Source organism: Sarcophilus harrisii, chromosome 4 (genome assembly GCF_902635505.1).
Source record: "Sarcophilus harrisii chromosome 4, mSarHar1.11, whole genome shotgun sequence".
Lineage (NCBI taxonomy): Eukaryota > Metazoa > Chordata > Mammalia > Dasyuromorphia > Dasyuridae > Sarcophilus > Sarcophilus harrisii.
This window is the reverse complement of record NC_045429.1, coordinates 276,903,791-276,930,998: the sequence shown is the minus strand read 5'-3', so window position 1 is coordinate 276,930,998 and position 27,208 is coordinate 276,903,791. Positions and strand designations below refer to the sequence as shown.

The 27,208-nt window shown below is 34.1% G+C and overlaps 1 protein-coding gene across 3 annotated transcripts in view; it reads right to left on the bottom strand.

The window, feature by feature from the left end:
- The window catches only part of BTBD9 (BTB domain containing 9), a 445,141-nt gene that overhangs the window by 398,651 nt on the left and 19,282 nt on the right, over positions 1-27,208 (bottom strand). The gene's annotated exons all lie outside the window — the stretch shown is intronic.

Here is a 27,208-nt window from a genome sequence, read left to right as displayed (position 1 = left end):
AAGCCAAGATACCTAAAGCCAAATGAAAAAAAAAGATCCATATCACTAGTAATTGAAGAAATGAAAATTAATGCAATTTCCATTTCACATCTATCAGGACTGGCAAAGCTGACAAAAACAGCAAATGTCAAAAACTGGAAGGGGTATGGGAAAACCAGCACATTTAGTGGAGCTATAAATTGGTAAATAAAGAAATTTAGAAATTTCTAGAAATCAATTTGAAACTATGCTCAAAAAGTTATTAAACTATGAACACTCAGTATTCCTATTACTTAGGACCATGACCCAAGCGAGCAAAGAAATAAGGAAATATACACAAAAACATTTATAGTACTGTATTTTTTTTTTTTTGTAATTGCAAAGAAGTATAAATTAAGGGAGTACACATCAATTAGGGAAAGGCTGTACAAATATAGGAAAATGAATGTAATGGAATACTATTGTGCTAAATAATGAAAGACAGTTGTAGAGAAATCTAGACAGATTTGCATAAACTGATATAGGGTAAATTGAGCAGAACCAGAAGAACAATATGAATAATTTTAAAATGACACTGTAAATACAATTTTCTCAAGAGCAAAAGAAATAAATTTTTCTCTTTTTTTTCCCATTTTAAGTCTGATCTCTGACAAAAACTGGTGTGTCACCATGGGCAAACATACTTTCTTTTACTGTCTTAGGCAACTCTCTAAAACTAAAAGCTGAAGAAAAGTTGCCCTTTGACTGACTAAGAATCTGCTATATAAATAAAATTGTAAGTCCAGATTGAAGGAAGAAAGTTCACACTTTCAAAAAATAGTAAAAAATAACTTTCTTTGCACTTATTTTATTTGAGCCAAAATGAACCCTGTGAGATCGATACTAATATTATTCCAGGTCTTACTAACTCCAATCCAGATTTATTCACATGAAATTGAATCATCTCAGAAGCCATTCATTCAAAAAGCATTTTTCAAAATTTTTCTATTTTTATTTTTTTGCTGAGGCAATTGGGGTTAAGTGACTTGCCCAAGGTCACATGGCTAAAAAGTATTAAAATGTCTGAGGTCACATTTGAACTCAGATCCTCCTGACTTGAGGGCTGGTGCTCTATCCACTGCATTACCTAGCTGCCCTGTCAACAAGGATTTTCTAACATCTATACATCAAACCCTAGAAGAAAGTAAGATATTGAAACCATCCTTGCCCTTAAAGCAGTTATAGTTATAGTTTATGTGCAGAAGAGATATGAATATGAATACAGATAAGCATATTTTTCTCTTTTTTGACCTTAGTGCTAAGTACTGGGTAGACATCAGGATAGAACTTTTATGGGAGGTGGAACTAAAGCAGAGCTTAGGAAAAAACTAGAAATAGCAAGAGGATGAGGTAAGGAGAGACAAAACAAAACAATTCTAAGTATGAAGGAATCACCTGTCCAAAGAACACTAAGAAAGAAGGAAATGGAGTAGGCAAATGCCAGTGGAAAAGTTTATGGGTCAGTCAACAAAGCAGGAAGCATGTATTAAACATATCTTAACATGTATTAATGTGTACATAGGATAAAGTGAGAGTCCCTGCCTTCAAGGGATTTACATTCTACAAAGAGAGAAATATATGTATATAAAAATATACAAAACTGACACAGCAATTTGAGGGGAATGACTTAGCATTAAGAATTCATATAAAAAGGTATTCCTTAAGAGGTAGAGGTGAAGAAGGAAGGTATTGCAGGGATGCTAACTAGCATGAGAAACAAGGATACTCAGTTTGTCTGCAGCATAATATACTTAAAAGAGAGTCAATCTCAACAAGCAATTATGTACCTGGTATTGTACTTAGTAAAGCTGCAAAGAATGATATAATCGCTGCTCAGAAGGGGCTCACATTCTACTAGGGAAGAGTAATGTGTGGCTCAGAATAGTAAGTGATCACCATATAATAAAAAAAAGCTGGAAATAGTCTAAGAGCAAAACGAAGGTTTATTATACCTTCTTTCGAGAAGTGGGCATCCCTCCAGTTGAACAAGCAATCAAAAGATGGAGGCCTTGGGGACACACTTAACAGGATAGTTTAAATAGTCCCTAATGCAAATATCCCTCCCACCACTGACCCTCACCTTCACTGGCTGAGGGTCTTACATTCTAAGCATGTGAACTACCTAGGAAATTGAATTTTGGCCACTAGGTACATATCTGCCCATATCTGACTGAGATAAGAGGAGAATGATGTCATGGAAGGGGAATGCCCAAGGACTACCTATCTTCAGGCCTACTTCAGTTCTGGGGTAGATGAAGCCTTATTCAATTTTCACAACTGTCTTTTAGAAATCTCACTTGATCTCATTCAGTGACATTTAAAAACCTTGGAAAATCAGTCCATCTTAGTAAAACTCATTCCTGAAAAAAAATTACATTTTTTTTCCTCCATTACAATCAACATGTGGTAATCCAGGAACCCATAACTTCTAAGACACCCAACTTATTTTTTTTTTTATGGTATTCTGTTTATTTATATTCATCATAAATATTACAAGGCAAGATAACCAAAGATTCCTTGAAATTACTTTTCTTGTAGACCCTAGATAAATGATGAAGCCAACTCCCTTGATTCCTTTAAAGAAGATCTGTGAAGGATACATTTACTGTCTTCTGGTATCAATTGTAGCATGAATAACAACATGTTTATACCTCTATCCATAGTGTTTCAATATAGTGGCCATTGGGCAATTATCTTTTTTTTTAATTATTATTTAATAGCCTTTTATTTACAGTTTATATGTATGGGTAACTTTACAGCATTAACAATTGCCAAACCTCTTGTTCCAATTTTTCACCTCTTACCCCCCACACTCCCTCCCCCCAGATGGCAGGATGACCAGTAGATGTTAAATATATTAAAATATAAATTAGATACACAATAAGTATACATGACCAAACCGTTATTTTGCTGTACAAAAAGAATCAGACTCTGAAATATTGTACAATTAGCTTGTAAAGGAAATCAAAAATGCAGGTGTGCATAAATATAGGGATTGGGAATTCAATGTAATGGTTTTTAGTCATCACCCAGAGTTCTTTCTCTGGGCGTAGCTGGTTCAGTTCATTACTGCTCCATTGGAAATGATTTGGTTGATCTCGTTGCTGAGGATGGCCTGGTCCATCAGAACTGGTCATCATCTAGTATTGTTGATGAAGTATATAATGATCTCCTGGTCCTGCTCATTTCACTCAGCATCAGTTCGTGTAAGTCTCTCCAGGCCTTTCTGAAATCATCCTGTTGGTCATTTCTTACAGAACAATAATATTCCATAATATTCATATACCACAATTTATTCAGCCATTCTCCAACTGATGGGCATCCACTCAGTTTCCAGTTTCTAGCCAGTACAAAGAGGGCTGCCGCAAACATTCGTGTACATACAGGTCCCTTTCCCTTCTTTATGATCTCTTTGGGATATAAACCCAGTAGTAACACTGCTGAATCAAAGGGTATGCACAGTTTGATAACTTTTTGAGCATAGTTCCAAATTACTCTCCAGAATGGTTGGATTCGTTCACAACTCCACCAACAATGCATCAATGTCCCAGTTTTCCCGCAAACCCTCCAACAATCATCATTATTTTTTCCTGTCATCTTAACCAATCTGACAGGTGTGTAGTGGTATCTTAGAGTAGACACCCAACTTCTGAAGAGCCTCAATTATTAGAAAAATTTTCCATATATCAAATATAAATCTACTTCTCCACAATTTTCACCATTTTCCTTATATACTCTGGGAAAATCAGAATCTGCTAGTAAATTGGATAACCATGTCAGATCTATAATTGGCTAAACAGTATTTCTGTTCAAAGTTCATTGATATATGTATATGAATGATATAGAAACATAACCATAAAACTTATATAGGAAAATTTATATGTAAGCTAACTTTTTTATGGTTAGTTATATGTACTTTTAAAAAATTATGTTTTTAATTTATAGAACAAAACCCATTTCCATTACATAGTACAGTAAAAAAGGTAAACAGATAATTATTGTGTACAACTTGCTATTCCTTTTAAATATACAGAATTATCATGTAAATTTCTTTTTTTCTCCCTCTCCCCCAAAATACACCCTGGGGATGGCTACCATTAGATACAAATAAGCACATATATTCATATACATTGTTATTTGGTTCCAGAAAGCAGGGCAGGTAATGAAAACAAGTTATCTACTTAAGTCCTCAGCCTTAATCATCCCTCTGTAATAGAGACCTTTGTAAAAGGGGAAAAGTGGGGCTTCTTGCTACAAAGAAACAAGCCAACCCAAGCTAGCCCAGCCCTGCCCAGCCCAAGCCAACTCAACTGGGCTCCTCTCTTCTTATCCCAAATCCCAGAAAGGAACCACAACTTTTATATTATCTCCCCAACCCACACTGTACAAGCTTCACAAAGGGAGGTGAAAGCCAAAGCTATGGATCCACCCACTGCCCAGGGAATCTGGTAGTTGCCCCGGGGGCTCAGAGCTGCCAGGAGTCCTGGGTCCTCCACCATTACTGCTCATGCTACCACTACTACTCCTACTGCTTCTCCTGCTGAGCAAACTGGCCACTTCGTGCCCCATCCAATACTACAGTTTGGGGAGGTGAGAGACTATACACGATAGCCATCATTCTGCAAAAACTGCCTCTCGAACTGCCCTCTGACATACATAACATCAGCATCATGGGCTCCAATCTGACAGTTCTGCACATTGTCCTCTCTGAGGAGGACTTGTTCATATCTTTTGGCCATTTAACAAATGGGGAATAACTCTTACTTTTATAAATTTGACAAAGTTCTTTATGTATTTTGAGGCCCTTATCTGAAAAACTGTCCATAAAATTTCCCCCCCAATTTTGTTTTCCTTTTAGTTATTTGAATAGTTTCCCCCAATCCAAGCAAAAAAAAAAAAAAAATTTCATCAACTAAAGCAAAAGCAGCATTATCTAATGTCATATTGTACTCATGTCATAATTTCTTTCAAAAAAGCAAAGAAGGGTTTAAATTCATTCCCATCAAAATTCATCAGGCAAGTAGGATTTGTGGACTTTACCAAACAAAGGCTTCAAATATTTTCAGAAACCAAATGTTTTCTTTGGGTTTTAGCAGAAAACACTCAAAGAGTAAGGTTCTACAAGGGAGAGGTATCAGTAAGTCCTTGGAAGATGCAGAAAATTCCCCAAGGAAGCCATCTCTGGCTAGGCTATTTCCTGACTAAAGAGATTTTATGGGGAAAAAGACCTTCTGCTCTTTAATTGCAGAATATAAATGATCTTTCTCCAGAGGGAAGAGATGGCATTTACAAGCATATGGTTTTGCAATTTCTCTGCTCTTGGTACCCCTGTGGTATATAATTTTAAAAAGTATTCCTTAAAATTTAAATTATTATCACTTGGGGAGATAAATGATGTCCTGTCTTGCATCTTAAATATGCACACACACAAAATCACCTTCTGTTTTCATCAAGGGAAAGACACTTCTCTAATTCTGATAATATATACTCTTAGCAATTTAAAAAAGCCAGTGTAAATTAACTATTAAAAATTATGCAACTTTGAGTCTGATAACATAGCCACCACTCAACTCTAAATTCTGCTGAGAAGTAACATCACAATTAGAATAAAATAAGACATACAGTGAGGAACATCAAAATCCACCACCAAAATTCAGGAAGCCGGATTTTAGGTCCTTCCAATTTGAAAGAACTGCTAAATGAAGTCTTTCTTCATGGTGATCCCATGAAGCTACAAGGGTAGTCTGACTAGAAAAAAGACCTAATACCAGATTTCCTCTCTTCAAAAATGAATATTGAAAAGTAAAGTATGAGAAAGAATGGCATATCTACTCCAAACTCTTAAACCTACTATGATTTTTTCTTTTTTGAAAGATGTGCTTCTTTATCCAATAATTCTATATGTATAAAGAAAAGTTTATGGTTATTGATTTTTAAATATTAGTACAATTCTCTTTTAATCATCTTAACAGGTAAAAAATAACTTGGCAGAACTACAAAATACCTTCTCAGTACTATGTAATTTCTATTTACCAATAACCTCAATGAATCTCCTGCTTCTTTCATAGACTAGACCTTTTCCTGAGCTGAGTACTCTTATGTGCAAAATACATTCAAGCACTTTAAAATGTTTTTCTTTGAATATAAACAGTGCAAAGTAAGAAACAGGTAGTATACATATGTGACCAGCATCAAATTGCTTTTCTTCTCAATAAGGGGAGTGGGATGGAATTCAAAATTTTTTAAATTTATGTTTAAAATGTTTTTATATTTAACTGGAGAAAAATAAAATAATAAATTTAATCATATTTTTAAAAAGGAGACAGTAATAGTGGCCTAAAGAAAAGAGATGAAGGGGTTATTTTTCTCTGTTAACAACCCTTCCCCCCCCCACTCCCCTCCCCCGGAAAAAATAAAATCTAAGTAAAACTGCTAAGTGCCCAGAAATACTTCCCAAATCATTTAATCTTGCCCTTCAAGCCTCCTGCACTTAGCTCAAATATTCTACCTACCTGCCTGTCTCTAATACCAGCCATCTTATATCATCAATAAGAGAGTGACATTTACTATCATTTTAATGTTAGGGCTTATTTAAATAAATAGTTAAATAGTTCTTCTTTGGCCATAAATTCTTCCTTTCTCCACAGATCTGAGATGTACACTATTCCTTATTCTCCTAATTAGCTTACCTCTAAATTCCTTTACATCTAAATCATAAACTCATTTCAATCTTATTTATAGTATAGGGTGTCTGATGTTGAACAATGCCTAGTTCCTACCACATTCTTTTCGGATTTTCCCAGTAATTTTTGTCAAATAGTGAGTTCTTACGCCAGAAGCTAGAGTCTTTGGGTTTATCAAACACTGGATTACTACTATTGTCTCTTGTGAACCTGATCTATTCCACTGATCCATTATTCTGTTTCTTAGCCAGTACCAAATAGTTTTGATGGCTGCTACCTTAATTTTAGATCTGGAAGAGTATAAGCCACCTTCCTTTGCATTTTTTTTTTTTATTAATTCCCTTGAAATTTATGACCTTTTGCTCTTCCATATGAATCTGGTTATTATTTTTTCCTAGCTTTATAAAATAATTTCTTGGTAGTTTGATATGTCACTGAATAACTGAATAACTAGATCCATTTAGGTAAAACTGTCATTTTTATTATTAACTTAGTCTGCTCATGAGCAGTTGATACTCTTTCCATTGTTTAGGTCTAACTTTATTTGTGTGAAAAGTGTATAAAACACTTTGTATAAAACATTTGTGTTCCTATAGTTCCTGGCTTTGTCTTGTAAGCTCCCAAATATTTTGTTATCTACAATTATTTTAAATGAGATTTTTCTTTCTATCTCTTGCTGCTGGACTTTGTTACATCTATAAAATGCTGATGATTTATGTAGGTTTATTTTATAGGCGCTGTAACTGTATAAAGTTGTTATTTCTAGAAATTTTTAACTGATTCTCTAGAATTCCCTAAATATACCATCATTTCATCTGCAAAGAGTTTTAAGTTCTTTTTCCTTATTACATACTCTAATTCCTTCAATTTCTTTTTCTTCTCTTATTGCTAAGGCTAACATTTCTAGTATAATATTGAAAAATAGTGGTGATAATGGGCAACTATGTTACTCCCCTGATCTTACTGGGAATGCTTCTACATATCCACATAACATACAATACTTGCTAGGGTTTTAGATAGATGCTATCATCTTATTTTATTTTATTTTTGTTTGTTTGTTTGTTTTGTTTGTTTGTTTGTTTAAGTGAAACTCCATTTATTCTTATGCTCCCTAGTGGTTTGTTTGTTTTTTAACAAGAATGGGTGTTGTATTTTGACAAAAGTTTTTCCTGAATCTATTGAGATAATTATATGATTTATGTTAGTTTTGTTATTAATATTATCAATTATGCCGATAGTTTTCCTGGTATAAATCCCACTTGGTCAAAATGTTATCATCCTTGTGATAAGTTTCTGTAATCTATTTGCTAATATTTTATTTAAGATTTTTCCATCAATAGTTTTGGCCCTTTGGGTTTAGGTATCAACACTATAGCTGTGTTAGAAAAGGAATTTGGTAATGACTTCTTCCCCTATTTTTCCAAATACATTATACACAGCATTGAAAATAATTGTTCTTTAACTATCTGGTAGTATTCAGTTGTTAATCCATGTGGCCCTGGAGATTTCTTCTTGTAGAGTTCATTAATGGGTAGTTCAATTTCTTTTTCTAAAATGGGACTTTTTAGATATTTTATTTCCTTACCTCTTAATCTGGGAATCTTTATTTTCATAAGTATTCATCTATTTAGATTATCAGATTTATTGGCAAACAACTGAGCAAAATAACTCCTAATTATTGCATTAAATTCTTGTTTATTCAGTGCCAAGTTTACCCTATTTAGTTTTGATATTGGTAATTTGGTTTTCTTCTTTACTTTTTCTATTTAAATTAACCAAAGGTTTATCTATGTTGTTAGTTTTTTCATAAAACCAACCCTTAGTTTTGTTTATTAGTTCAATACTTTTCTAACTTTTTTATTAAACTTTATTAAATTAAATTTTATTAAACTCTCCTTTGGTTTTCACAATTTTTAATTTAATATTTAAGTGAGGCATTTTAACTTGTTCTTTTTTTAATTGCATGCCCAATTCACTAATCTTCTCTTTCTCTATTTTATTCATTTAAACATGTAGAGATTAAAATTTCCCCCAAGAATCTTTTGGGTGAATCTCATAAGTTTTGACATGTTGTTTCATTATTGTCATTCTCTTGGATGAAATGATGGTTTCTATGATTTGTTGTTTGGTTCGCTCATTCTATAGGATTAGATTGTTTAGTTTCCAATTAATTTTTGGTCTATTTTTCCATGGTTCTTTATTACAAATAATTTTTACTGTATCACGATGTAAGTTCCATATACTACTGAGAAAAAGGCATATTCCTTTCTAGTTCCATTCGATTTTTTCTGAAGATCTATTATATCCAACTTAGAATTCTAAAATTCCAATCATCTCCCTTAACTTCTTTCTTGTTTATTTTGTGTTTATATGCACCTAGTTTTGATAGAGGGAAGTTGAGATCCCTCACTAGTATAGTTTTATCTATTTCTTTTTGCAACTCAACTTCTGCTCTAAGAATGTGGATGCTATACCACTTAGTGCATATATATATTTACTATTTTATTTACCCCATTTTACCTCCCTTTTTCTCTTCTTCCAGTATAATCTTTTTCACCCCTAATTTTTTTATATTATCACATTAAAGTCAATTTATACCTAATACACACTAAGTATACCCTTTTCTAACTGTCCAACAAAGATACAGTTCTCAAGAATTATACATATCATCTTCTCATGTAGGGATGACAAACAATCTTTTAAAAAACATTTTTCCCTTCCATTTACCTTTTTATACTTCTCTTGAGTCTTTCATTTGAAGATCAAATTTTCTGTTCAGCTCTGGTCTTTTCATCAGAAATGATTGAATATCCCTTATTTTAATGAATGTCCATTTTTTCTCCTGAAAAATAATGCTTAATTTGCTGAGCAGTTGATTCTTACTTGTAGCCTAAGCTTCTTTGCCTTCTAGAATATCATATTCCAAGGCCCTCCGATCCTTTAATGTGGAAGCTTATAGATTCTGTAATTTAACTAAAATATTCCTTGAAGTTTTCATTTTGGGATCTCTTTCAGGAGATAATTGGTAGATTCTTTCAATGCCTATTTTGCCCTTTGGTTCTAGGATATCAAAGCAATTTAAACTTCCTAGATGATTTCCTGAAAGATGTTGTCCAGCTTTTTTTATCCTGGCTTTTAGCTAGTTCAATAATATTTAGATTGTCTCTCCTAGATCTATTTTCCAGGTTAGTTGTTTTTCTAATTATTATATATTTTGTTCTATTTTTTCATTTTATCCAATTGATTCTTGATTTCTGATTGAGTCATTCACTTCCATTTGTCCAATTCTAATTTTTATAGAATCATTTTCTTCATATAGCTTTTTTGTCTCTTTTTGCATTTGGCCAATTGTATTTTTAAAGGAGTTGTTTTGTTCAATGGATTTTTTTTTTCCCATTTCGCCAATTCTATTTTTTTAAGAGTTGTTTTCTTTAGTTAGTTTCTAGACTTCCTTTTCTAAGCTGTTAACTTCTCCCTCTCCCAAAACTTTCATCATTCCCTGGCATAGTTCTCATTTCTTTCCCCCATTTTTCTTCTATCTATCTTTTAAGATCATTTTTGAACTCTTCCAAGAGAGCCTTTTAAGCTGAAGACCAGCTCATACCTCCACCATTTGAGGCTTCACCAGAAGGTATTTTGCTTTTGCTGTCTTCTTCTGGATTGTGTTCTAATATTTCCTGTCTTCATAGTAGCTTCTATAGTCAGAGCTCTTTTATGTTCATTTTTAAAAGTTAAGCTCTGCTTCTAAGGCACAGGGGATATTGACCCAAGCTTCTTTTGCAAGGGGACTTGCATTCCCCCTGAACTGGGCAGGCTTGGCTAAGCCCTGTCTGTTATGCTGTGGTTTGGGAGCTCACAAATTGTCTTCTATAGTTGCAGGTCTCATAGATGCTCTGCAGATCACTGTTCTTCTGAACCAGGGCAGAGTAGCCAACACTGCTCATTTATTTTGTTTTGTTTTGTTTGCTAAAAGCCTCCCACTAGATTCCCTGCTCTGGGCTTCCCTGTTTCTGCCTGCACTGGGCTGTATAACCCCTTTCCCAATTGAGACAGACCTTTCCTAAAGTCCTTACAAGATATCATATGCTGGAAAATTATTACACTCTGAATGTTGATTTTGTCATTCCAAAATCCATCCTGAAGGTTGAATGACTCTGAGGAAAGTTGGGGAGAGTTCAGACAATGTCCTGCCTACTCTCAACTATCTTGGCTCTGCAAAATCATTATTTTTATTAATAAGAATCTTCAATTAGGCTCTATAGCAGGTTCAAGGAAACAGCAAAAGAAAAATTGCTTGGACGTTCGGGAATTTTACCCCTAGTTTGTTGTTCAGACAGGACTTGCTCTACTTGTCCTTGACTTGAGGTCGTACTTGAGGTTTTTTGGTAAAGATACTGGTATGGTTTGCCATTTCCTTCTCCAACTCATTCTGCATGGGGCAATAAAAGTTAAATGACTTGCCTAGCATCACACAGCTAGTAAGGTTTGAGGCTGGATTTGAACTCAAATGAACAAATACACTTTCTTTTTAAACAGAGCTGAAGAGCCCAAACTTAAGATAAAATAATGATGAATTAACAATTGAGGATCAGTACTGTACCCAAATGTTTGTATTTCTTTAACTTATGTTGTTATGGATCATGCTGATTATAAACAGAAGTAAATAACATCTTTTGCCTTAATCATATACTATTACTTTTTTTTTCTCAATTCAATTTTTTTCCCCCTCAATTTTCTCAATACTCAATTTTTTTCTCAATTTCCTGAGGAGGTGCCTCAGGAAAAATTATAGAATTACAAAGTAACTTTAATAATACATTATAAATTAATAAACTAATATTTGATCATTTAATTTTATTCAAGCTAATAAATATCTAAGATCTTATATGTAAGAGCAAAATGCTAAGAATAAAATGAAAATTCTTCCTGCCATCAGGAAGCTTATATCCTACTGATTTTTTTTTTAGTTGAAGAAGAATTGGAGGTAAGGTATGAACCACATCTGTGATTTTATCGGCACCAAAAACTGTAGCGAGGAATTTCCTTCACTAACCCAACTGCAACTTACTGTCTTAAAAGAATTCCATTAGTCACCAGAGTCACATAGTTAATAAGTAGCAGAAGCAATACTTGAATCTCATAATTCTAAGGCCAGCAATCTATGTACTAAGAACACGTGGTCTCAGTGTGAGGCACAAAGCTAAAATACCATGTTCAGGAAATAATTAGCAGACCAGTTGACCTAGAATATAAAGTATAAAAGGAAGGATATGAAATGTTTGGAAAGATAGACTGAAGTCAAGCCATTGGGTGATTTAAATGCTAGGGTGTTTGTATTTTATTCAAGGCAAAAGAAAGCTACTGAGAAATTTTGAGCAGAAAATTGCATGACTAGATCTGGTGGCTTAGGAAGACTATTTTGGCAGCTATGTGAGAGCTATTTGAGGGTGGGGATTGACCAGGATGAATGGGGGGGTGAGGGGGTGGGGGGGTGAAGAGGGGTGTATGGGTGTGTGTGTGGGGATGAGTATATGGGGGGTGTATGTGTGGGCGTATGGGTGTGGTGTGTGGGTGTGGGTGGGTGTATATGTGTGCATGCGAGCATGCGTGCCCATGTTTTTGTATAGTAATAGTCTAGAAAACAGATGATGAAGACCTGAATAGCAGCTGCAAAGCAAAGAAATGGGGATGGATTCAAGAGATGTTAAAGAAATAGAATCAACAAGATAAGGAAACTGATTAAATGACGAATATATGGAAAAGGGAAGTACCAGAAATGGTTTTGAGATTCTGAATCTGGATAACCAAAGAAGAATGGTGATTTCCACAGAAAAAGGGAAAAAAAAATTAGTTTAAGGGAGATGTGTTTAATTCTGCACATTTTGAATTTGAGAGGCAAGCTACAACATCCAACCAGAGAGATCTAGTAAGTATGCATGTACAATAATTTTTCAGTCATGTTTCACCAGCTCATTTAACAGATAGGAAAATGAGGCAAAGTGATTCAGGAGGTCATATAGCTATTAATGTTTGAGGCTAGATTTGAACTTAGGAAAATGAGTCTTCCTGACTCTAGGCTGGGGTTTCAGTCCAATGTGCTAACTAGCTATAGGGGACTTGAATTTAGGAGACAGATTAGGGTTATATATAGAGATTTGAGAACTATATGAAGAAAGATGATAACTGTAGTCAAAACTTACCAATTAGAGGTGTGGTAGGAATGCATAGGACTGCATCTTCACGAAGCAGTTTTCCCTTATTCTGACACAGCTTTGTCTGAACAAACAACTCTCACTCCTCCTTCAGCCTCAGATCCTTTAGCGTTTCCCCACAGAACCTGATCGGTTCCAACTTCTCTAATGCAGCTTCTTGAGCTAGAGCCAATAAAAAGCCCGAGATAGAGAGGCTCCTTACCTCTCAAACTTAGTGGATGCCTGAGACCACATGAATTACTAACTTTGATGAATGACCAACCAGTCGCATCTAATAAAGCTAAGCACTGCTATATCCTTGTTGAATATCCTTGATATGTGTGGGCAAATTAAATTTCCTCCTTTGTCAATATTCAATATAACTCAAGGGTGCCTCATTTTCATCTCAACAGAAAACTTCAACAGAGCACAAGTTTTCAGACTCCACAGCCTACAACACAAGATCCCCAAATGAGAGGCTATAGGAAAAGAGAGTCCATCTTAAAATATACATATAGAATAAGACATGAATCCAATAACAACAAAACTACAAAATCAGGTAAAAAGGAAAACTAAGATTACACAAAAGAAGGAGGTGTCTACTAACGTCAAAAGGTCAACAAAGATCAGAATCAAGAAAAGGAAATGGATTTAGCAATACTGGAAAATCATAGAGATAGAAGTTTAAGGTTAGTAGTAGATTTAGAAACCAGACTACAAAGGATTGATTTTTTAAAAAGGTAATCAAATGGAGGCAGTGAATGGCACAAGATTTTCCTAAATAGAAGTTGTGTTAAGAAAAAAAGAGATGACTTTTACTAATAAGTTCTGCTAAGAACAAATAAAGAGAAATTGGATAATAGTTTCGACATCATAGCAGAGTCAAGTGAAGGTAATTTAAGAATTAGAAATTAACATATTTATAAGTAACGAAGAAGAAGGCAACAAATACCAAGAGAATGATGTTCAAAGGGACCAGCTCCAGAAGACAAGAGGAAAGGGGATCAAATGTATACACTGAGTAGACCCATTTGGCCAGAAGAAGAAGCATCTTTTCTTCAAAGACTTAAACAAAGAAGGAAAGAATGAGGTATTATGTGAAGAGGTATGGGGATCTGGAGTAAATGAGTCAAGAGGAATGACTATGCAGTCAGTACTGGAAAGAGTAACCAGGAAGGATAGGTCACTGGAGGGAGCTTTGTTTCAGTAATACCTAGTAGATAGAAGGACTGTAAGAGGAAAAGAGGAAGAAGAAATATTTATTGCTTATGATACAGGCATTTCATAGGGCACAGTGAAAAGATAGGATGGAATTTGGTTAAAATTTTGAGATGGAAAGGTTGAGGTGATTGGGAATTAGAAATTAGATATGATGAGGTGAAAATAAGCTTTGGAGGATGATCTAGAGAGGTTCAGAATCACTGGGATGTGTATAGTATCACTCATCACTGAGTGAAAGGTACCACCGTCTTTTCCCAAATACAGTTGGAGACTAGGCTGGAGGAAAATCCAGTATGTGACAAAAGGCACATAGTCAAAGAGGTCACATTTCTACTATTCTTCCTCCAAAGAGCAAAGATTAGTATTAGTATGAAAGGATGCAATAGGAAAAAGAAGTCAAACCTTCATAGCAGGACAAAGAAGTTCCATTTCCCATTGACTTTTCTCTTCCTTTATCCTCATGGAACAGGCATCATAGAAAAGAGAAGGCCTGAAGTTAACAGGAAGGTTATTCCTCTTTGCAAATGAGGGAGGTTCACCATTTTTCAATTGGCAGATTCAATAGATCATTTCAGCTGGCAGAAGGAGGTGGATGCAGGTGTCTTGTGCTGGCACATAAGCAAGTCAGCCTAGTCCTACCCCTTTTGCTGCCTTTCCTCAGGGGATACACAACAGGAAATGGAGCAGCATGGCCAGAAGAAGGTCTGGCTACTCTTCTCACATGAGATTGAAGATCATATGCAGTAAGATATGGTAAACTCCCAGTGTGGGAGGGAGTTGCTTTGAGCAACAGCCAAAATCATCCTCCTGAACACCTTACTAATTTGCTCAGAGGAATCTGCTACACAACAGCAGATGGGAGGTGCATGGTCAGAGGAAGGTCTGGTTCCTCTTCTCAAATAGAAGTCCCAAATTTAGAGATGCTTCTTTATCTAATTTAGATAAAGGCAAATTTTATTAGCTGTATTCAGGGATGAAAACCAAAGAAAGGAAGAAGCAATTAAAACTACACTGGCTTACAAGATAATGGCGCAAGTTAATATGGCCATGAGACATCCTAGAATATTTTGCTTTACACTGCCTGACTGGTGCCCGAAGAAAAGCTTTGTGCTATTCTATCAAAATGAGGATCAAAAGCCTTTTAAAGATTTTTATTGTTTTGTTCTCTTGGAATGCTACATAAAAATATTAAATCAGATTCTGTGAGGGAGGAAAAATAAATTTTATGTACATAAAGATCCTAACACAATGGAAAAGATTTTAATTATTCATATAACTATGTATAAATATGTGGAAGCATGTGTATATTTTAAATGAATCTATAGTTCCCAGAGGAAGAATAACATTTGCAGGTAGAATTTCTTTGAAGTAAACATTTCCTCAAAATATAAGGAAGGCACAGAAATCACAAAGTAGATTTTATTAAATAAATCCTAGCAGTAATAATATAATGGGTCCTATAGCAGAATTGCAATAGAGACAGAAAGACTAAGAACCAGCTATGAATTACTTAAGAGGGCCAGTGAAAACAAGAATCCGAAAAAAAATAAAAGACAATAAACTTCAATGGCTAGAGGTTGACTGAGTCACAAAGTAAGGACAAAGAAGTGATAATAAAGGAGCAAAAATGTGTCTCCTCCTTGTCTTGGTCAATAAATATATGTGGGGGCAGCTAGTCAGTGTGGTGGATACAACACCAGCCCTAAAATCAGGAGGAACTGAGTTCAAATCTGGCCTCAGAAACTTAACATTTCCTGGCTGTGTGACCCTGGGCAAGTCACTTAACCCTGACTGCAAAAAAAAAAAAAAAAAATTATATATATATATATATATGAGATGGAATAAAAATAAAACATCCTGTAATGGAGAAAGTGGCCAAAGATGGTTGAGGTGAAAAATGTATAAATAAGGAATTAACTTGACCTTAAAGGAGGAGTTCTTAATGCTGATGGATTTCAAAGAATGTTTTTGGGGGAAATTACATTTTTATTTTTGTTAACCTCAAACTGTAATAGAGAATTTCCTATAATGATCAATGTTGGCAACAAACTACAGAAGTACCTGAACTTTGTCACCAACAGAAATCACAAATGATACAATCAATACATTACAGTTAATGTATGTCAACATTTTTAAGTATGTTATTGAGAAATTTGCAGCCTTTGACATTCCCTATCAGCATGCAACTGAATGAAATAGACATCTTTCAATGTAACATCTGTAATACCTACTTATGTGCATTCTGTGTCCTTGTTAGAAACAGGGGCAACTAGGTGGTGCAGTGGATAGAGCACCAGCCCTGAAATCAGGAGGATCTGAATTCAAATCTAGTCCCAGACATTTAATACTTCCTAGCTATGTGACCCTGGGCAAGTCATTTAACCCCAATTGCCTCAGCCCCCGTTCCCTCCCCCCCCAAAAAGAAATAAAGCCCACTGACATTTTGGCAAGGTTAGGCTTCTTTTTCCCCCTAAACAAAAATCTGTCTGGAAAGAAAAGCTTCCTATTCTACAGGGATATATCTGGATTTGCTAATTTAGTGAAAAAGGAAGCTCTTCACATTGCAGTCGTTTTCTTTTTCACCAAAAAATGCAGTGACAATAACAATTAAAAAAACAACAAAACCTGTTGTCATTATCTATAAACACAGGTATGATTTTCACCTTCCTTTGACATTGCTATTCCCTCAAGTTATCATTCTATAAATCTCTTTTATTTTTCATAGTCTAATTCCTAGAAAAAGCTAACTATACCAAAAGCCTGTGCTTCCCTCAGATTCCATCATTTCTCAAAATTTTGCAATGTGACTATTATTAGTCTATCCCAACCAATCATGACCACCACTACCATATTCTTTTTTTGAGGCTTCATCCTTTTTTACTTCTTTTGCAGCTTCTGACACCATTAGGATTTTATTCTCCTGAAAACTCTCTTCCTTGAGTTTTGATGACACTGTTCTTTCTTGGTTTTCTTCCCACCTTTATAACAAATCAACCCCTTTTTCTGAGTGTCCTTTTGCTAGGGTATGTTCTGCCACCTAAGTATAAGAATATACTAGGGCTTTGTCCTCTATGACTATTAGTTCCCAAAGGATTATCTCTATCTTCCTTTTGATGGGGTTTAGCTTCTGGAAGAAATACAGCAATAATCCTAAAATCCCCCTTCCCCTCCTTAGGAGTGCTATTATTCTAACAATCTGTTTGTCCTAAAGTTTTCTGGCTTTAGGAATACTACAGTATAGTCCTAGAAATGTTGGTCAGTGATAACAGGATTTTCTGAGGCAAACTGTGAGGTGCATACCAGACTATTCTTTGTTTCTACTTCTAGGTCATAAAATTAGTATATCAGTGATATGAGGAACCAGATCTCGCCATCTTTTCCTATAAATTTATCTTCTTGCTTCTGATTCTTTGCTAAATACTTTAAATAATTAACCCACTTCAAATGGCATTATTATTATTACACTAAACTTTGCCCCTTGACTTGGAGATAGGTTTAAGCCTGCAAATTCTTTTGAGATACCCTGCGTTATCACTCTGCAAACCCCAATCTTTTAGGGTCTCCTTCTAAACCTCAATACTTTTTCACCTGAAATCTATAGTTCAATATTACTAATTACTTTATAACCCAGTTTCTTAAAATGGGGGTTGTAATTCCATGTAGGGTCATGAAATTATGATTATCAGTAAGGATCTAATTTGCATAATTATTTTATATATCTATATTACCCAGGTTAGTCAGGTAACAATTTCTTGGGCAAAACAGGCATCACCAAGAGAAAAAGTTTAAGAAGTCCTGTACTCTAGGACACTTCAACCTGGATACTCCACATCTCTAACATAAGATGGTCAAAACAGAATTACTATTATCATTGCCCCAGAATCTCACCCCTTTTATTAACTTGACTATTCTATTTCCATTGAAGTAATTCTTTACTCACTTAACAAGGTGCACTACACCATTATATCCAATCAGCTGCCAAGTCTATTGATCCTATAGCTACATCTTTTGCATTTCCCCATTCTTAATACTATCTACCATTGTAGCTCAAGATATTTGTAACAATATTTTAAGTGATCTCAAGTATTTCCCCTCTATAATCCCTAAGAAATTGCCAAACTGACATTTCTAAAACATAATTATGGCCATATTCCTTCACTGCTCAAGAAAGCTGTCATTTTCTATTCTAGTATAAAATATCTGGTCTTTATGCTCTGGTCTCCGACCTCTTGTTCAGATAAACTTCACATTATTTTCTATTACATGTACATTTCAGCCCTATTTGATAGTACTCATTCATGAAACAAGTGTGGTTTTATGCCTATACAGATTGTCTCTCCTTGAAATGCTCTCCTTCCTAAACTTGATCTCTTGGAATCTCTACCTCCAATTCAAAGATCTAGTTCTACTCTTTCTTTCTTTTTCTAATTATTCACGACTTAATAATTATATTTTCTAGTCATATACTTCATATTTACTTATTTATGTTTATGTTGTTCCTCCAGTAGAATGGAAGCTGAGGAAGAGATCTTCACTTTTTTCTTTGTATTTCTAATGTCAAGAATGATGACTGGCATTAAGAAAGACCTTAATAAATATTTAGTGAGTTTAAATGAATTGGAATCACAGAATAAGGCCTATACCTAATTGACTATCCAAAAAAAGGTTTTTGTGAGTTGATTTAGGAACAAGATTGTATATATAACAGTACTGCTACAGGAAAGACAATATTTGAGTTCAAAAATAACTGATTAAAAATTCATTTTAAAAACACAACATATTTATAAATTGAATAATACACATATATACTTAATACAACAACTAGTAACTAGGCTTCCAGTGGCTACAATCTTCCTTGGAGTTCCCGTCATCTTATTTAATATATTCCTTAAAAGCAAATTTATGCACATCATTGCTTTTTCAGTCATGTCTAACATTTTGTTACTCCATTTGGTTTGTTTTTATATTTTTGCAAATATACTGTAGTGATTTTTCCATTTTCTTCTCCAACTCATTTTTTTTTTTTAAACAGATGAGAAACTGAGGCAAACAAGGTTAAGTGGCTTGTCCAGAGTCACAGAGCTAGTGTCAGAAGCCTGATCTAAACTCAGGTCTTCCTGACTCCAGGTCTGGTACTCTATCCACTGTGGCACCTAGTTGTCCCATGTGTATACAAATAGAACACATATGTTATCTTGATGATTTCTGAACAACTAAGAGTAAAGTACTATCAGACAAATAGAACCATCTCCATTAGAAGCATCGAAAATGGAATGGATTGGCTCAGCAAGCAGTAGATTCATTGTGACTGAAGGTCAAGCAAGTTATGAATGGCAGTTTGACAGGAATACTATAGAAAAGACTACTTTTCAGGTACATTTTTGTACAAGAGATAATCTTTGAGATCTCTAGTTGAAAATTATTGTAAAGATTTTCTTCATTACAGGAAATCTAAATGCCTATAATACTGCAATTATACTCTTTTCTCCCATTACAACAAGCAAAACTGAGCTACAGGAAATGGACAGGCAGGGCTGAACCTAGAATTAACAGACAAGAACTAGGGAAAAGAAGTAACTATTACAATCTCCACTTAAGTAATTGTTCAGGCCCTACTAGCCATAACCACTCTTCCCATGACAAAAAACAAATCACTCACACATCAAAATAAAATTTGAAATTTGAAATAAAATTTCAAAATGGGACATCCTATACAAATGACAAATGATCCACCAGGTTTGTTCATCTTTATCACATGTACATAAAAGAATATGTGGGGCAGCTAAGTGGCACAGTGGATAGAGCACCAGCTTTGAAGTCAGGAGGTCCTGAATTCAAATGTGACCTCAGACACTTAACACTTCCTAGCTGTGTGACCCTGGGCAGTCACTTAACCACAACTGCCTCAGCCAAAAAAAAAAAAAAAAAAAAGGATGCATGATTTGCTTCTTCTTAAAATGTTTTCATAATTCTGTACTTAAAGAAAAAAGGTTTTTATATTTAAAACAAGAAAATTCTTTATACTCAGTCTCTATATCTCACTTCTCAGCCTTCTCACCCCTCTCCTTCCAATCAAGCAAAAATCCCTCTTAAATTTGGAAAGGAGTGAAAAGTAAATTATAGGGGAAAATATGAAAGGAAAAGATTGAAAATACCAAAGATTTCAGAAGGAAGAAAAACTAAATGGCAATATATTTAGCTAAGCTAACAGTTTAACAGAGATTTTAACAACACATTTATGAAAGAAAATGGAAAATGAGCTAAACAAATAATGAAGCAAACACCCTGTAGATTAATTCAAGAAATTACAGAACCACATTAGGCTGTATCTGAATTAAAGGATAATTTATGCCCTATACAGCAGAAATAAATAGTAGAACAAAGAAAGGTTGAAAAGGACAATGTTGCAAACCTAGGTATCTGGGAAGATGGTAATGCCCTTTCCAAAGTAAGACATTAATTTGTAAGAGGAGAGAGAATGAGTTCAGTTTTGGACATTTTGAGTTTAATCTATAGGACATCCAGTTCAGATTATTCAGTCTTAATAAGCAGCAGAAAATGTGAGACAAAGGTCAGGAAAGAGGTTAACGCTGCATAAATAGATACAAGAATTATGAGCACAGATAACTGAATGCACAGGGGTTATAAGAAATCACTAAGTGAAAAGAGGGCTTAAAAGATGGCTGTGCGGGAGGACAATTAGTAGGTGTAAATTTATGAAAGAAAACAAGAGTGGTAAGTGGCAAAAGGAGGGAAAATATGCAATCTGCTGGTACAAGAAACATAGCTAAAAAAGAAAAGAATTAAGAATAAAAATGAAGGGATGAAATGAAATATACTATATTTCAAGTGAATTGAAAGCATGCTATTAAACAAGGAAAATATACAAAAATGCATAACATAAAAAGAAATAAACATAGAAACTGCTGAAAAATGATCACAGACAAATTATATCAATATTAAATTTCTATGTTCTTTTGCATCTAAATTCACAAAAGAAAAATTAACTGAATCAGAAGAATATACAGGCAATCATCAATGAAACCCCTAGAAAAACATCTCCAGAGCCAGATGGATTTACAAGTGAATTCAACCAAACATTTTCATAACAATTAATTGCAATATTATAAAAACTTTTTTGAAAAAAATAGGTGAAATTCTTACAAAATTCCTTTTATTGCACAGATATGGCCAGGAAAAGTCAAAATAGAGAAGAAAATTATAGGCCACTTCCCCTAATGAATACAGATGCAAAAATCTTAAATAAAATATTAGCAAAAAGATTAGACAATATATCACCAGGAGACTATGATCAAGTAGGATTTATATCATGAAAGAAGGAAGGATGAGAGGGAATAATGAATTTAGTTTTGGACATTTTTAGTTTTATCTATGGGACATCTAGTTCAGACAATCCACTCTTAACTCAGACAGGAAAACTATCAGCATAACTGACAATTTCAATAACAAAACTATCAGAAATCGTAACATTATCTTAATAGATGAGAAATTACAACACATACTCCTAATAACACTAGAAAGCATAGGAATAAATGGAGTTTTCCTTAAAAAGACAGGTAGTATCTAATCTATCAGCAATATTCATAATGGGATAAGTAAGAAACATTCTCAATAAGATCAGGATGAAACAAAGATGCCTATTATCAGCATTATTATTCAACAGCATACTAGAAATGTTAGCTTTAGCAATAAGAGGGGAGAAAAAAAAGAAAATGAAGGAATTAGAATAGGTAATGAAGAAACAAAACTATCACTCTTTGCAGATGACATCATGGTGTATTTAGTGAATCCCAGAGAATCAACTAAAAAAACCTACCTGAAACAATAACTTGAGTAAAGTTGCAGAATATAAAATAAGCCCACATAAATCATTGGCATTTCTATATTTAATCAACAAAGATCAGCAGCAAGAGACAGAAAGAGAAATGACTCAACAAATATAAATAACTCTACAAAATATAAAATATTTGGGAGCCTACCTGCCAAGACAAACCAAGGAAATATACGAACTCAATTATAAAACACTTCACACAAATAAAGTAAGATCTAAATACAACTGAAAAAATATCAAATGCTCATGTGTGGGCTGAGTTATTATGATAAAAATGACAACTGAATCTAAATAAATCTACTTATTCAGTGCCATATCAATGAAACTGCCAAAATTATTTTACAGAAGGAAAAAAATTAATAACAATTCATCTGTGAGATTAAAAATCAAGAATATCAGGGGAATTAATGAAAAAAAAAAATGCAAAGGTAGTAGCCTAGCTATACCAGATCTAAAACTATAAAGCATCAGTCACCAAAACCATTTGGTAAAAACAGAACAAAACAAAAATTTGGTACTAAGAAATAGAGTGGTGGATTAGTGGAATAGGTTAGGTATATAAGACATAATAGGTGATCTACTATTTGATAAGCCCAAAGATTCTACCTTCTGAGATAAGAACCCACTATATGACAAAAACTCCAGGGAAAATTGGAAAACAGTATGACAGAAACTAAGGATGGACAAGCATTTCATATCCTATACCAAGATAAGTTCAAAATGATTTCATAATTTACATATGGTGATACTATAAACAAATTAGAAAAGCAAGGGATAGTTTACCTGTTAGATCTTTGGAAAAGGAAGGCATTTATGGTCAAATAAGACACAAATAACATTACCAAATGCAAAATGAATAATTATGACTATGTTAAGTTTAAAAGGTTTTGCACAAACAAAACCAATGCAGCCAAGATTAGAAGGGAAGTAGAAAGCTGGGAAACAATTTTTACAACCAGTATTTTTAATAAAAGCTTCATTTCTAAAAGATATAGAGAACCAAATCCAATGTTTTAGAACAAAAGTCATCCCCCAAATGATAAATATTCCTATTTTCAGATAAAAAGATTAAAGCCATCTATAGTCATATTAAAAATGTTCCAAATCACTATTGATTAGATAAATGAAAACTAAAACAACTTGGCTAAAAAGAGGAAAAGATAAAGATACATGTTGGAGGAGATATAAGAAAACTCAAATACTAGCAGGAAGATGACAGGAAAAGAAAATAGTAAATGAAAAATGGAACTGGGTTCCATTAGCTCTAGAAAAGTTTTAACATACTGGAAATGCTTCAAGTATGATTTTAACAAAACAGACCAAGTTCTCTTTGCATACACTATGATATAAGTAACTTAAGACCAAAGGGATCTGCTTCAAATTCTGGTCTGTCACACAGGAACAATATAATTATGGGTTTATCTCTTTGAGTCTTTTAGGAATTCAAGTAATGCCTTCCACTTATCCATAATTCCCTCAACCAAAAGTGTCCTGTTTCATCCTCTAATTTTCTTAGAGGATTTAATCTGTGTCTCTCCTTGAGAATTATCATATTCTATTTTCTATAACAATGTACCTATCTATCCCTCCCCACATCCATTAAACTGTAAACCCCTGGAAAACAAGTACTATATTGTTCTTCCATCTTGATATTGGGCATCTACTGCTGACATCACATGCCAATAACACAAGCACTTAATAAATGTTGATTGAATTTGTTTCCTAGGCAATAAAATGAGGAAAAATACAAGATTATGGGAAGAATAAATGAGATGAAACATATGAAAATGCTGAAGGCATGTACAAATGTAATTAAATATTCATAAAAAATATTTTCTGAAGACTGTTGACTCTACAGCATAATTCTTTTCTATCCTCCCTAGCAAAGATAGTAAGTATTTAGTTGTTCAAAACAAAAAAATAGTAAAGAGAAACAAAGGCGGTCCCCTCCTTTCCTGTCTTACCTCCAAGTATCTCCTCATTGTAATATAGCAGAATTGTTATTGCATTAGAAAACAATATAACCTGGGTTAAATAGCTTTCTCTGAAAAAGATTAAAGATTATTTTATTAAACACTTGCTCCAGAATTAATTGATTTCATCAAAATCCAGCATCCTTAGAAGGAAAAAAATTTGACTAGAACAGACAACCAGAGAACCAGTGACCACCTGATTTGGGGAGTTTTCCAAAATTATAAGAGTTTTAGTTAAAATATATTAATGAAATTATTGTAGAAAGACTGTGGTCAGTCCAACTGTGTATTTCCAAATAATTTAGAAACAAAACTTAAGGCTAACTAAGATTATTAATATGTTCCATTGAATTTAGAATGAGAATTAAAAGCTGAAAGAGCTCTTTTACTTCTAATTGGAATAATATTGTAGAATATCACAGAATTGAGATAAAGATAGGAACCACCTTATGCAATATTAGGTAATGCAAGCTAAAGGGTAAAATGTACTAAACTATACCCATTAGATTATACGACCCTTGAGGGCAGGAACTGTCTTTCACCTCTTTTTGTACTCCTCCCCCCACCCCCTTTGAACTCAGTCCCTGGCACATAGGTGCTTAATAAATATTGATTGATTAATATCTTTATCCTTTAGGGTTTTCACACTACCTTGGAAATTGGTCAAAGGATATTTACTCTGCCTTCCCAATTTCTACCTGAAACTTTTTTTTTTTAATAAAGTCACACTCATTTGCAAGGTGTTTGTGGAGAAAGAGTATACTAAGGCAATATGATAGTATATTATGCAAAAAGACAATGAAATAGTTCTGTTGAGTGTAGTTGTTATTACTTGTAATAATATCTGAATACACTGTACTAGCATTTTCTGTTTAATTTCTTCAGGGGAAACTTATGATTCTGTAATATTATTTCCCTGATATAAATTATGTGTTATTTCCCTAATTAATAAAGGTTATTACAGCATGAACTCCCATTAAAGTTATGGAATCATCAATTGCAGCAATTTAATTTGGTTCTAGCAAAGCTACTGTGAACATTTATAATATAGATTGTGTTAAAGAAAATTGGCTTTTCATTTATAGAATGTTATTAAAGTATTCTATTGTGGAGAGTATGTGACAGTTTATCAACCTCCAGGTATCTCAGCTTACTTTCCATAAAAATTATGAAAAAAATTAAATTCTGAAAAATTATTCCGAAATGTTCACAAATTGTAGTAATGACCCTTTTGTTGTTTTCCCACCGCATAATCGGTTCACTTTATGTTTATTCCTACCTCATACTGTGATTTGAGAATAATGGAAAATCTTCTAAAGCAATTATGTAGCCAAACCCAAATTATCCTCAGGTGTCCAAGAACTATTTTCTATAGATTTAGCCCTAATCTAGATGAGGTACAAAAGGCCAATGGATGACATATGCAAAAAAGGCATATACTAAGATAATAAACTACCTTTTAAAAATAGGAAAATGGAAGCAAGAGAAATTTAACAATAGCTAGCATTTAATTTGCAAAGCATCCATTATCTTCTTCCAGCCCTACTACAAATTCCGAGAGATAAGTGTGATAATTGTATCCTCATTTTATAGATGTAGAAACTGAGGCTGTGTGATCATATAACTGCCCAGGATCATAACTAATAGGTTATGAAGTTCAAACTATATCTTTTGGTCTCTCTGCTACTATCCTTTTACTAATATAGTAAATAAATTTATAAGTACCCAACACAAAAGGGCAATAGAGAGGGATACTTCCAAGAACCAAGATGACAGAGTAAGTAGTAAATAGCTATAACTCTTCCAAAGGCATCTCAAACAACCATAAAATAGTGCCCAAAACAAATCCTGAAACAACAAAACCAGCATAAAGACAGGATGAAATCATCTTTTCACCCAAGAAACTTAGAAGATCAGCAAGAAATGTCTGTCTCATTTGTGTAAAAGGGGAACATAATCCATCCTAGCATCCTAGAAAGCCATTTTCAAGTCCCACTTCAAAACAAACCATCTGGAGTTCCTGAACCCCAGTGTGGTACAGCAAACAAACACCAACATTAGGAACTTTATATGCCTTAGCACATCCAAGGAAATCTGGAAGACCCCAGCTTAGATAACTTTAGCGTAGACAGGGGCAAACAAGTATACTCCAAGGGCCAGACTTACACTTGCTTTAGCATAGCCCTAAGCAAATAACAGGTAAAAAGCAAGAGTAGGGGTGACTAAAAAAGACAGCCATCAACACTGGCTGCCCCTGCCATGCTTCAGTATAGCCTTAGGCAAATAGGAAAACTACAAGAGATAAAACCACTGTGTCCATCAGTGTCGTTCTCAGGAAATGCAGAAACATACTATCGACCTCAGAACATGCCAAACACCATTAAGCACCAGATAAGCTGCCAGACTCCTAAAGCATCCAATCCTGCCAGGCACTCCCTACTTTATGCTCTCAGCAGAGCACCAGACACAAGACAACATCAGTGCAACACCAGGTAAACGGCCTGCAGCCACTGGCAAGTGGAAGCTAATGACTCTATGAGACATCAAAAATCAAACAAATTGAAAAGAATGAAAAAATTTTAAATACCCCATGGAAAAAAACAACAGACCTAGAAAATAGATCCAGCAGAAACGATCTCAGAATAATAGGATTATATAAAAGCCATAAATGAAAGGAGGACCTGAACAGCATCTTTCAAGAAATTATCAAGGAAAACTGTCCTGAAACCAGAGGGCAAAAAAAGACTATGAAGGAATCCACTGATAACTTCAGGAAAGAGATCCAAAACTTAAAAACTCCAAGGAACATTATAATTAAATTACAGAACTATCAGATCAAGGAAAAAATATTACAAATCACCAGAAAGAAACAATTCAAAGAGCCACAATTAGATTACACAGGATCTAGCAGCTGCAACATTATAGGATCAGAGGTCATGAACATAATATTTCAGAAGGCAAAGGAGCTGAAACTACAACCAATAATCAACTCTTAATAAAATTAAACATAATGCATCAAGGAAAAAAATGATTATTTAATGAAATAAATTTCAACTTTTCCTAAGAAGAGGAACAGAACTAAATAAAAAAAATCTGACTTACAATATCAACTCCCAAGAGAGAAGCATAGACAGGTAAAAAGAGAAAAGAAAACATAAGGGATTCAATAGAACAAAAATTTATATCCCTATATTGGAAAATTATATTTGTGATTCTTAATAATTCTATGACTAATATAGCACAGATAAAAGTAATATACATACAGGTACA